Below are 16,869 nucleotides of genomic sequence, written 5' to 3'. Positions count from 1 at the left end.
CACACACACTCATTCCGATCATCACAAACACACTCACTCCCATCATCACACTCACACTCACTCCTATCATCACACACAAATTCACTACCATAATCGCACACAAACTCACTCCCATCATCATTCACACACTCACTCCCATCATTGCACACACACTCACTCCCATCACCACTCAGACACTCACTCCTATCATCACACGCACACTCACTCCCCTTGACAATCACACACTCGCTCCCATCGCCACTCACACACTCACTCCCATCATCACGCACACACTCATTCCCATCCACACGCACACACTTACTTCCATCGTCACTCACACACTCACCCCCATCATCACTCACACACTCACTCCTATCATCACACACACACTCATTCCGATCATCACAAACACACTCACTCCCATCATCACACTCACACTCACTCCTATCATCACACACACACTCACTCCCATCATCACACACACACTCACTCCCATTTACATTCCCACACTCACTCCCATCGACACACACTCACTCCCATCATCTCTCACACACTCACTCCCATCATCACTCACACACTCACTCCCACCATCACACACACACTCAATCCCATCAATACTCACACACTCACTCCCATCGACACACACACACTCACTCACATCATCACACACACACGCACTCCCATCATCACTCACACAATCACTCCCATCACACTTACATACTCACCCACATCGACACTCCCACACTCACTCCCATCATCACTCACACACACAGTACCATCATCACTCACACACTCACTCCCAACATCACTCACACACTCACTCCCATCATCACACACACTCACTCCCATCATCACTCACATACTCACTCCCATCATCACTCACACACTCACTACCATCATCACTCACATACTCACTCCCGTCATCACACACACACTCACTCCCATCGACACTCACAAACTCACTCCCATCATCACTCACCCAGTCACTCCTAACATCACTCACACACTCACTCCCATCGACACACACACACTCACTCCCATCATCACTCACACACTCACTCCCATCATCGCACACAAACTCACTCCTATCATCATTCACACATTCACTCCCATCATTGCACACACACTCACTCCCATCACCACTCACACACTCACTACCATCGACACTCACACACTCACTCCCATCATCACTCACACACTCACTCCCAACAGCACACACACACACACTCCCATCATCACTCACACACTCACTACCATCGACACTCACACACTCACTCCCATCATCACTCACACACTCACTCCTATCATCACACACACACTCATTCCGATCATCACAAACACACTCACTCCCATCATCACACTCACACTCACTCCTATCATCACACACACACTCACTCCCATCATCACACACACACTCACTCCCATCATCACACACACACTCACTCCCATTTACACTCCCACACTCACTCCCATCGACACACACTCATCCCATCATCTCTCACACACTCACTCCCATCATCACTCACACACTCACTCCCACCATCACACACACACTCAATCCCATCAATACTCACACACTCACTCCCATCGACACACACACACTCACTCACATCATCACACACACACGCACTCCCATCATCACTCACACAATCACTCCCATCACACTTACATACTCACCCACATCGACACTCCCACACTCACTCACATCATCACTCACACACTCAGTACCATCATCACACACACACTCACTCCCATCATCATACACACACTCAATCCCATCAACACTCACACACTCACTCCCATCAATACTCACACACTCACTCCCATCGACATACACACACTCACTCATATCATCACACACACTCGCACTCCCATCATCACTCACACAATCACTCCCATCACACTTACATACTCACCCACATCGACACTCCCACACTCACTCTCATCATCACTCACACACTCAGTACCATCATCACTCACACACTCACTCCCAACATCACTCACACTCTCACTCCCATCATCACACACACTCACTCCCATCATCACTCACATACTCACTCCCATCATCACTCACACACTCACGACCATCATCATACACACACTCACTCCCATCGACACTCACAAACTCACTCCCATCATCACTCACACGGTCACTCCTAACATCACTCACGCACTCACTCCCATCGATACACACACTCTCATTCCCTTCATCACTCACACACTCACTCCCATCATCACACACAAATTCACTACCATCATCGCACACAAACTCACTCCTATCATCATTCACACACTCACTCCCATCATTGCACACACACTCACTCCCATCACCACTCACACACTCACTCCTATCATCACACGCACACTCACTCCCCTTGACAATCACACACTCGCTCCCATCGCCACTCACACACTCACTCCCATCATCACGCACACACTCATTCCCATCGACACGCACACACTTACTTCCATCGTCACTCACAGACTCACTCCCATCGACACTCACACACTCTCTCCCATCATCACTCACACACTCACTCACATCATCACACACGCACTCAATCCCATCAATACTCACACACTCACTCCCATCGACACACACACACTCACTCACATCATCACACACACACGCACTCCCATCATCACTCACACAATCACTCCCATCACACTTACATACTCACCCACATCGACACTCCCACACTCACTCACATCATCACTCACACACTCAGTACCATCATCACACACACACTCACTCCCATCATCATACACACACTCATTCCCATCAACACTCACACACTCACTCCCATCAATACTCACACACTCACTCCCATCGACATACACACACTCACTCATATCATCACACACACTCGCACTCCCATCATCACTCACACAATCACTCCCATCACACTTACATACTCACCCACATCGACACTCCCACACTCACTCTCATCATCACTCACACACTCAGTACCATCATCACTCACACACTCACTCCCAACATCACTCACACTCTCACTCCCATCATCACACACACTCACTCCCATCATCACTCACATACTCACTCCCATCATCACTCACACACTCACGACCATCATCATACACACACTCACTCCCATCGACACTCACAAACTCACTCCCATCATCACTCACACGGTCACTCCTAACATCACTCACGCACTCACTCCCATCGATACACACACTCTCATTCCCTTCATCACTCACACACTCACTCCCATCATCACACACAAATTCACTACCATCATCGCACACAAACTCACTCCTATCATCATTCACACACTCACTCCCATCATTGCACACACACTCACTCCCATCACCACTCACACACTCACTCCTATCATCACACGCACACTCACTCCCCTTGACAATCACACACTCGCTCCCATCGCCACTCACACACTCACTCCCATCATCACGCACACAATCATTCCCATCGACACGCACACACTTACTTCCATCGTCACTCACAGACTCACTCCCATCGACACTCACACACTCTCTCCCATCATCACTCACACACTCACTCACATCATCACACACGCACTCAATCCCATCAATACTCACACACTCACTCCCATCGACACACACACACTCACTCACATCATCACACCCACACGCACGCCCATCATCACTCACACAATCACTCCCATCACACTTACATACTCACCCACATCGACACTCCCACACTCACTCCCATCATCACTCACACACTCAGTACCATCATCACACACACACTCACTCCCAACATCACTCACACACTCACTCCCATCATCACACACACTCACTCCCATCATCACTCACATACTCACTCCCATCATCACTCACACACTCACTACCATCATCACTCACATACTCACTCCCGTCATCACACACACACTCACTCCCATCGACACTCACAAACTCACTCCCATCATCACTCACCCAGTCACTCCTAACATCACTCACACACTCACTCCCATCGACACACACACACTCACTCCCATCATCACTCACACACTCACTCCCATCATCGCACACAAACTCACTCCTATCATCATTCACACATTCACTCCCATCATTGCACACACACTCACTCCCATCACCACACACACACTCACTCCTATCATCACACGCACACTCACTCCCCTTGACAATCACACACTCGCTCCCATCGTCACTCACACACTCACCCCCATCATCACTCACACACTCACTCCTACCATCACACACACACTCATTCCGATCATCACAAACACACTCACTCCCATCATCACACTCACACTCACTCCCATCATCACTCACACACTCACTACCATCATCACTCACACACTCCCATCATCAGTTAAAACACTCACTCGCATCATCACACACACTCACTCCCATCATCACACACACTCACTCCCATTTACACTCCCACACTCACTCCCATCGACACACACTCACTCCCATCATCTCTCACACACTCACTCCCATCATCACTCACACACTCACTCCCACCATCACACACACACTCAATCCCATCAATATTCACACACTCACTCCCATCGACACACACACACTCACTCACATCATCACACACACACGCACTCCCATGATCACTCACACAATCACTCCCATCACACTTACATACTCACCCACATCGACACTCCCACACTCACTCCCATCATCACTCACACACTCAGTACCATCATCACACACACACTCACTCCCATCATCATACACACACTCAATCCCATCAACACTCACACACTCACTCCCATCAATACTCACACACTCACTCCCATCGACACACACACACTCACTCCCATCATCACACACACTCGCACTCCCATCATCACTCACACAATCACTCCCATCACACTTACATACTCACCCACATCGACACTCCCACACTCACTCCCATCATCACTCACGCACTCAGTACCATCATCACTCACACACTCACTCCCAACAGCACACACACACACACTCCCATCATCACTCACACACTCACTACCATCGACACTCACACACTCACTCCCATCATCACTCACACACTCACTCCTATCATCACACACACACTCATTCGATCATCACAAACACACTCACTCCCATCATCACACTCACACTCACTCCTATCATCACACACACACTCACTCCCATCATCACACACACACTCACTCCCATCATCACACACACACTCACTCCCATTTACACTCCCACACTCACTCCCATCGACACACACTCACTCCCATCATCTCTCACACACTCACTCCCATCATCACTCACACACTCACTCCCACCATCACACACACACTCAATCCCATCAATACTCACACACTCACTCCCATCGACACACACACACTCACTCACATCATCACACACACACGCACTCCCATCATCACTCACACAATCACTCCCATCACACTTACATACTCACCCACATCGACACTCCCACACTCACTCCCATCATCACTCACACGCTCAGTACCATCATCACACACACGCTCACTCCCATTTACACTCCCACACTCACTCCCATCGACACACACTCACTCCCATCATCTCTCACACACTCACTCCCATCATCGCTCACACACTCACTCCCACCATCACACACACACTCAATCCCATCAATACTCACACACTCACTCCCATCGACACACACACACTCACTCACATCATCACACACACACACACTCCCATCATCACTCACACAATCACTCCCATCACACTTACATACTCACCCACATCGACACTCCCACACTCACTCCCATCATCACTCACACACTCAGTACCATCATCACTCACACACTCACTCCCAATATCACTCACACACTCACTCCCATCATCACACACACTCACTCCCATTATCACTCACATACTCACTCCCATCATCACTCACACACTCACTACCATCATCACTCACATACTCACTCCCGTCATCACACACACACTCACTCCCATCGACACTCACAAACTCACTCCCATCATCACTCACCCAGTCACTCCTAACATCACTCACACACTCACTCCCATCGACACACACACACTCACTCCCATCATCACTCACACACTCACTCCCATCATCGCACACAAACTCACTCCTATCATCATTCACACTTTCACTCCCATCATTGCACACACACTCACTCCCATCACCACTCACACACTCACTCCTATCATCACACGCACACTCACTCCCCTTGACAATCACACACTCGCTCCCATCGCCACTCACGCACTCACTCCCATCATCACGCACGCACTCATTCCCATCGACACGCACACACTTACTTCCATCGTCACTCACACACTCACCCCCATCATCACTCACACACTCACTCCTATCATCACACACACACTCATTCCGATCATCACAAACACACTCACTCCCATCATCACACTCACACTCACTCCCATCATCACTCACACACTCACTACCATCATCACTCACACACTCCCATCATCAGTTAAAACACTCACTCGCATCATCACACACACTCACTCCCATCATCACACACACTCACTCCCATTTACACTCCCACACTCACTCCCATCGACACACACTCACTCCCATCATCTCTCACACACTCACTCCCATCATCACTCACACACTCACTCCCACCATCACACACACACTCAATCCCATCAATATTCACACACTCACTCCCATCGACACACACACACTCACTCACATCATCACACACACACGCACTCCCATCATCACTCACACAATCACTCCCATCACACTTACATACTCACCCACATCGACACTCCCACACTCACTCCCATCATCACTCACACACTCAGTACCATCATCACACACACACTCACTCCCATCATCATACACACACTCAATCCCATCAACACTCACACACTCACTCCCATCAATACTCACACACTCACTCCCATCGACACACACACACTCACTCACATCATCACACACACACGCACTCCCATCATCACTCACACAATCACTCCCATCACACTTACATACTCACCCACATCGACACTCCCACACTCACTCCCATCATCACTCACACACTCAGTACCATCATCACTCACACACTCACTCCCAACAGCACACACACACACACTCCCATCATCACTCACACACTCACTACCATCGACACTCACACACTCACTCCCATCATCACTCACACACTCACTCCTATCATCACACGCACACTCACTCCCCTTGACAATCACACACTCGCTCCCATCGCCACTCACACACTCACTCCCATCATCACGCACACACTCATTCCCATCCACACGCACACACTTACTTCCATCGTCACTCACACACTCACCCCCATCATCACTCACACACTCACTCCTATCATCACACACACACTCATTCCGATCATCACAAACACACTCACTCCCATCATCACACTCACACTCACTCCTATCATCACACACACACTCACTCCCATCATCACACACACTCTCACTCCCATTTACATTCCCACACTCACTCCCATCGACACACACTCACTCCCATCATCTCTCACACACTCACTCCCATCATCACTCACACACTCACTCCCACCATCACACACACACTCAATCCCATCAATACTCACACACTCACTCCCATCGACACACACACACTCACTCACATCATCACACACACACGCACTCCCATCATCACTCACACAATCACTCCCATCACACTTACATACTCACCCACATCGACACTCCCACACTCACTCCCATCATCACTCACACACACAGTACCATCATCACTCACACACTCACTCCCAACATCACTCACACACTCACTCCCATCATCACACACACTCACTCCCATCATCACTCACATACTCACTCCCATCATCACTCACACACTCACTACCATCATCACTCACATACTCACTCCCGTCATCACACACACACTCACTCCCATCGACACTCACAAACTCACTCCCATCATCACTCACCCAGTCACTCCTAACATCACTCACACACTCACTCCCATCGACACACACACACTCACTCCCATCATCACTCACACACTCACTCCCATCATCGCACACAAACTCACTCCTATCATCATTCACACATTCACTCCCATCATTGCACACACACTCACTCCCATCACCACTCACACACTCACTACCATCGACACTCACACACTCACTCCCATCATCACTCACACACTCACTCCCAACAGCACACACACACACACTCCCATCATCACTCACACACTCACTACCATCGACACTCACACACTCACTCCCATCATCACTCACACACTCACTCCTATCATCACACACACACTCATTCCGATCATCACAAACACACTCACTCCCATCATCACACTCACACTCACTCCTATCATCACACACACACTCACTCCCATCATCACACACACACTCACTCCCATCATCACACACACACTCACTCCCATTTACACTCCCACACTCACTCCCATCGACACACACTCATCCCATCATCTCTCACACACTCACTCCCATCATCACTCACACACTCACTCCCACCATCACACACACACTCAATCCCATCAATACTCACACACTCACTCCCATCGACACACACACACTCACTCACATCATCACACACACACGCACTCCCATCATCACTCACACAATCACTCCCATCACACTTACATACTCACCCACATCGACACTCCCACACTCACTCACATCATCACTCACACACTCAGTACCATCATCACACACACACTCACTCCCATCATCATACACACACTCAATCCCATCAACACTCACACACTCACTCCCATCAATACTCACACACTCACTCCCATCGACATACACACACTCACTCATATCATCACACACACTCGCACTCCCATCATCACTCACACAATCACTCCCATCACACTTACATACTCACCCACATCGACACTCCCACACTCACTCTCATCATCACTCACACACTCAGTACCATCATCACTCACACACTCACTCCCAACATCACTCACACTCTCACTCCCATCATCACACACACTCACTCCCATCATCACTCACATACTCACTCCCATCATCACTCACACACTCACGACCATCATCATACACACACTCACTCCCATCGACACTCACAAACTCACTCCCATCATCACTCACACGGTCACTCCTAACATCACTCACGCACTCACTCCCATCGATACACACACTCTCATTCCCTTCATCACTCACACACTCACTCCCATCATCACACACAAATTCACTACCATCATCGCACACAAACTCACTCCTATCATCATTCACACACTCACTCCCATCATTGCACACACACTCACTCCCATCACCACTCACACACTCACTCCTATCATCACACGCACACTCACTCCCCTTGACAATCACACACTCGCTCCCATCGCCACTCACACACTCACTCCCATCATCACGCACACACTCATTCCCATCGACACGCACACACTTACTTCCATCGTCACTCACAGACTCACTCCCATCGACACTCACACACTCTCTCCCATCATCACTCACACACTCACTCACATCATCACACACGCACTCAATCCCATCAATACTCACACACTCACTCCCATCGACACACACACACTCACTCACATCATCACACACACACGCACTCCCATCATCACTCACACAATCACTCCCATCACACTTACATACTCACCCACATCGACACTCCCACACTCACTCACATCATCACTCACACACTCAGTACCATCATCACACACACACTCACTCCCATCATCATACACACACTCATTCCCATCAACACTCACACACTCACTCCCATCAATACTCACACACTCACTCCCATCGACATACACACACTCACTCATATCATCACACACACTCGCACTCCCATCATCACTCACACAATCACTCCCATCACACTTACATACTCACCCACATCAACACTCCCACACTCACTCTCATCATCACTCACACACTCAGTACCATCATCACTCACACACTCACTCCCAACATCACTCACACTCTCACTCCCATCATCACACACACTCACTCCCATCATCACTCACATACTCACTCCCATCATCACTCACACACTCACGACCATCATCATACACACACTCACTCCCATCGACACTCACAAACTCACTCCCATCATCACTCACACGGTCACTCCTAACATCACTCACGCACTCACTCCCATCGATACACACACTCTCATTCCCTTCATCACTCACACACTCACTCCCATCATCACACACAAATTCACTACCATCATCGCACACAAACTCACTCCTATCATCATTCACACACTCACTCCCATCATTGCACACACACTCACTCCCATCACCACTCACACACTCACTCCTATCATCACACGCACACTCACTCCCCTTGACAATCACACACTCGCTCCCATCGCCACTCACACACTCACTCCCATCATCACGCACACAATCATTCCCATCGACACGCACACACTTACTTCCATCGTCACTCACAGACTCACTCCCATCGACACTCACACACTCTCTCCCATCATCACTCACACACTCACTCACATCATCACACACGCACTCAATCCCATCAATACTCACACACTCACTCCCATCGACACACACACACTCACTCACATCATCACACCCACACGCACGCCCATCATCACTCACACAATCACTCCCATCACACTTACATACTCACCCACATCGACACTCCCACACTCACTCCCATCATCACTCACACGCTCAGTACCATCATCACACACACGCTCACTCCCATTTACACTCCCACACTCACTCCCATCGACACACACTCACTCCCATCATCTCTCACACACTCACTCCCATCATCGCTCACACACTCACTCCCACCATCACACACACACTCACTCCCAACATCACTCACACACTCACTCCCATCATCACACACACTCACTCCCATCATCACTCACATACTCACTCCCATCATCACTCACACACTCACTACCATCATCACTCACATACTCACTCCCGTCATCACACACACACTCACTCCCATCGACACTCACAAACTCACTCCCATCATCACTCACCCAGTCACTCCTAACATCACTCACACACTCACTCCCATCGACACACACACACTCACTCCCATCATCACTCACACACTCACTCCCATCATCGCACACAAACTCACTCCTATCATCATTCACACATTCACTCCCATCATTGCACACACACTCACTCCCATCACCACACACACACTCACTCCTATCATCACACGCACACTCACTCCCCTTGACAATCACACACTCGCTCCCATCGTCACTCACACACTCACCCCCATCATCACTCACACACTCACTCCTACCATCACACACACACTCATTCCGATCATCACAAACACACTCACTCCCATCATCACACTCACACTCACTCCCATCATCACTCACACACTCACTACCATCATCACTCACACACTCCCATCATCAGTTAAAACACTCACTCGCATCATCACACACACTCACTCCCATCATCACACACACTCACTCCCATTTACACTCCCACACTCACTCCCATCGACACACACTCACTCCCATCATCTCTCACACACTCACTCCCATCATCACTCACACACTCACTCCCACCATCACACACACACTCAATCCCATCAATATTCACACACTCACTCCCATCGACACACACACACTCACTCACATCATCACACACACACGCACTCCCATGATCACTCACACAATCACTCCCATCACACTTACATACTCACCCACATCGACACTCCCACACTCACTCCCATCATCACTCACACACTCAGTACCATCATCACACACACACTCACTCCCATCATCATACACACACTCAATCCCATCAACACTCACACACTCACTCCCATCAATACTCACACACTCATCCCATCGACACACACACACTCACTCACATCATCACACACACACGCACTCCCATCATCACTCACACAATCACTCCCATCACACTTACATACTCACCCACATCGACACTCCCACACTCACTCCCATCATCACTCACGCACTCAGTACCATCATCACTCACACACTCACTCCCAACAGCACACACACACACACTCCCATCATCACTCACACACTCACTACCATCGACACTCACACACTCACTCCCATCATCACTCACACACTCACTCCTATCATCACACACACACTCATTCGATCATCACAAACACACTCACTCCCATCATCACACTCACACTCACTCCTATCATCACACACACACTCACTCCCATCATCACACACACACTCACTGCCATCATCACACACACACTCACTCCCATTTACACTCCCACACTCACTCCCATCGACACACACTCACTCCCATCATCTCTCACACACTCACTCCCATCATCACTCACACACTCACTCCCACCATCACACACACACTCAATCCCATCAATACTCACACACTCACTCCCATCGACACACACACACTCACTCACATCATCACACACACACGCACTCCCATCATCACTCACACAATCACTCCCATCACACTTACATACTCACCCACATCGACACTCCCACACTCACTCCCATCATCACTCACACGCTCAGTACCATCATCACACACACGCTCACTCCCATTTACACTCCCACACTCACTCCCATCGACACACACTCACTCCCATCATCTCTCACACACTCACTCCCATCATCGCTCACACACTCACTCCCACCATCACACACACACTCAATCCCATCAATACTCACACACTCACTCCCATCGACACACACACACTCATTCACATCATCACACACACACACACACACTCCCATCATCACTCACACAATCACTCCCATCACACTTACATACTCACCCACATCGACACTCCCACACTCACTCCCATCATCACTCACACACTCAGTACCATCATCACTCACACACTCACTCCCAATATCACTCACACACTCACTCCCATCATCACACACACTCACTCCCATTATCACTCACATACTCACTCCCATCATCACTCACACACTCACTACCATCATCACTCACATACTCACTCCCGTCATCACACACACACTCACTCCCATCGACACTCACAAACTCACTCCCATCATCACTCACCCAGTCACTCCTAACATCACTCACACACTCACTCCCATCGACACACACACACTCACTCCCATCATCACTCACACACTCACTCCCATCATCGCACACAAACTCACTCCTATCATCATTCACACTTTCACTCCCATCATTGCACACACACTCACTCCCATCACCACTCACACACTCACTCCTATCATCACACGCACACTCACTCCCCTTGACAATCACACACTCGCTCCCATCGCCACTCACGCACTCACTCCCATCATCACGCACGCACTCATTCCCATCGACACGCACACACTTACTTCCATCGTCACTCACACACTCACCCCCATCATCACTCACACACTCACTCCTATCATCACACACACACTCATTCCGATCATCACAAACACACTCACTCCCATCATCACACTCACACTCACTCCCATCATCACTCACACACTCACTACCATCATCACTCACACACTCCCATCATCAGTTAAAACACTCACTCGCATCATCACACACACTCACTCCCATCATCACACACACTCACTCCCATTTACACTCCCACACTCACTCCCATCGACACACACTCACTCCCATCATCTCTCACACACTCACTCCCATCATCACTCACACACTCACTCCCACCATCACACACACACTCAATCCCATCAATATTCACACACTTACTCCCATCGACACACACACACTCACTCACATCATCACACACACACGCACTCCCATCATCACTCACACAATCACTCCCATCACACTTACATACTCACCCACATCGACACTCCCACACTCACTCCCATCATCACTCACACACTCAGTACCATCATCACACACACACTCACTCCCATCATCATACACACACTCAATCCCATCAACACTCACACACTCACTCCCATCAATACTCACACACTCACTCCCATCGACACACACACACTCACTCACATCATCACACACACACGCACTCCCATCATCACTCACACAATCACTCCCATCACACTTACATACTCACCCACATCGACACTCCCACACTCACTCCCATCATCACTCACACACTCAGTACCATCATCACTCACACACTCACTCCCAACAGCACACACACACACACTCCCATCATCACTCACACACTCACTACCATCGACACTCACACACTCACTCCCATCATCACTCACACACTCACTCCTATCATCACACACACACTCATTCCGATCATCACAAACACACTCACTCCCATCATCACACTCACACTCACTCCTATCATCACACACACACTCACTCCCATCATCACACACACACTCACTCCCATCATCACACACACACTCACTCCCATTTACACTCCCACACTCACTCCCATCGACACACACTCACTCCCATCATCTCTCACACACTCACTCCCATCATCACTCACACACTCACTCCCACCATCACACACACACTCAATCCCATCAATACTCACACACTCACTCCCATCGACACACACACACTCACTCACATCATCACACACACACGCACTCCCATCATCACTCACACAATCACTCCCATCACACTTACATACTCACCCACATCGACACTCCCACACTCACTCCCATCATCACTCACACACTCAGTACCATCATCACACACACACTCACTCCCATCATCATACACACACTCAATCCCATCAACACTCACACACTCACTCCCATCAATACTCACACACTCACTCCCATCGACACACACACACTCACTCATATCATCACACACACTCGCACTCCCATCATCACTCACACAATCACTCCCATCACACTTACATACTCACCCACATCGACACTCCCACACTCACTCCCATCATCACTCACACACTCAGTACCATCATCACTCACACACTCACTCCTAACATCACTCACACTCTCACTCCCATCATCACACACACTCACTCCAATCATCACTCACATACTCACTCCCATCATCACTCACACACTCACGACCATCAACGTACACACACTCACTCCCATCGACACTCACAAACTCACTACCATCATCACTCACACGGTCACTCCTAACATCACTCACACACTCACTCCCATCGACACACACACACTCATTCCCAACATCACTCACACACTCACTCCCATCATCACACACAAATTCACTACCATCATCGCACACAAACTCACTCCTATCATCATTCACACACTCACTCCCATCATTGCACACACACTCACTCCCATCACCACTCACACACTCACTCCTATCATCACACGCACACTCACTCCCCTTGACAATCACACATCGCTCCCATCGCCACTCACACACTCACTCCCATCATCACGCACACACTCATTCCCATCGACACGCACACACTTACTTCCATCGTCACTCACAGACTCACTCCCATCGACACTCACACACTCTCTCCCATCATCACTCACACACTCACTCACATCATCACACACGCACTCAATCCCATCAATACTCACACACTCACTCCCATCGACACACACACACTCACTCACATCATCACACCCACACGCACGCCCATCATCACTCACACAATCACTCCCATCACACTTACATACTCACCCACATCGACACTCCCACACTCACTCCCATCATCACTCACACACTCACTCCCATCATCACTCACACACTCAGTACCATCATCACACACACACTCACTCCCATCATCATACACACACTCAATCCCATCAACACTCACACACTCACTCCCATCAATACTCACACACTCACTCCCATCGACACACACACACTCACTCACATCATCACACACACACGCACTCCCATCATCACTCACACAATCACTCCCATCACACTTACATACTCACCCACATCGACACTCCCACACTCACTCCCATCATCACTCACACACTCAGTACCATCATCACTCACACACTCACTCCCAACAGCACACACACACACACTCCCATCATCACTCACACACTCACTACCATCGACACTCACACACTCACTCCCATCATCACTCACACACTCACTCCTATCATCACACACACACTCATTCCGATCATCACAAACACACTCACTCCCATCATCACACTCACACTCACTCCTATCATCACACACACACTCACTCCCATCATCACACACACACTCACTCCCATCATCACACACACACTCACTCCCATTTACACTCCCACACTCACTCCCATCGACACACACTCACTCCCATCATCTCTCACACACTCACTCCCATCATCACTCACACACTCACTCCCACCATCACACACACACTCAATCCCATCAATACTCACACACTCACTCCCATCGACACACACACACTCACTCACATCATCACACACACACGCACTCCCATCATCACTCACACAATCACTCCCATCACACTTACATACTCACCCACATCGACACTCCCACACTCACTCCCATCATCACTCACACACTCAGTACCATCATCACACACACACTCACTCCCATCATCATACACACACTCAATCCCATCAACACTCACACACTCACTCCCATCAATACTCACACACTCACTCCCATCGACACACACACACTCACTCATATCATCACACACACTCGCACTCCCATCATCACTCACACAATCACTCCCATCACACTTACATACTCACCCACATCGACACTCCCACACTCACTCCCATCATCACTCACACACTCAGTACCATCATCACTCACACACTCACTCCTAACATCACTCACACTCTCACTCCCATCATCACACACACTCACTCCAATCATCACTCACATACTCACTCCCATCATCACTCACACACTCACGACCATCAACGTACACACACTCACTCCCATCGACACTCACAAACTCACTCCCATCATCACTCACACGGTCACTCCTAACA

Source organism: Chiloscyllium plagiosum, unplaced genomic scaffold, assembly GCF_037043375.1.
Source record: "Chiloscyllium plagiosum isolate Xiang-an unplaced genomic scaffold, Cpla_swu_hap1 HiC_scaffold_31, whole genome shotgun sequence".
In the NCBI taxonomy this organism is placed as follows: domain Eukaryota; kingdom Metazoa; phylum Chordata; class Chondrichthyes; order Orectolobiformes; family Hemiscylliidae; genus Chiloscyllium; species Chiloscyllium plagiosum.
This window is presented reverse-complemented; position numbering follows the sequence as displayed.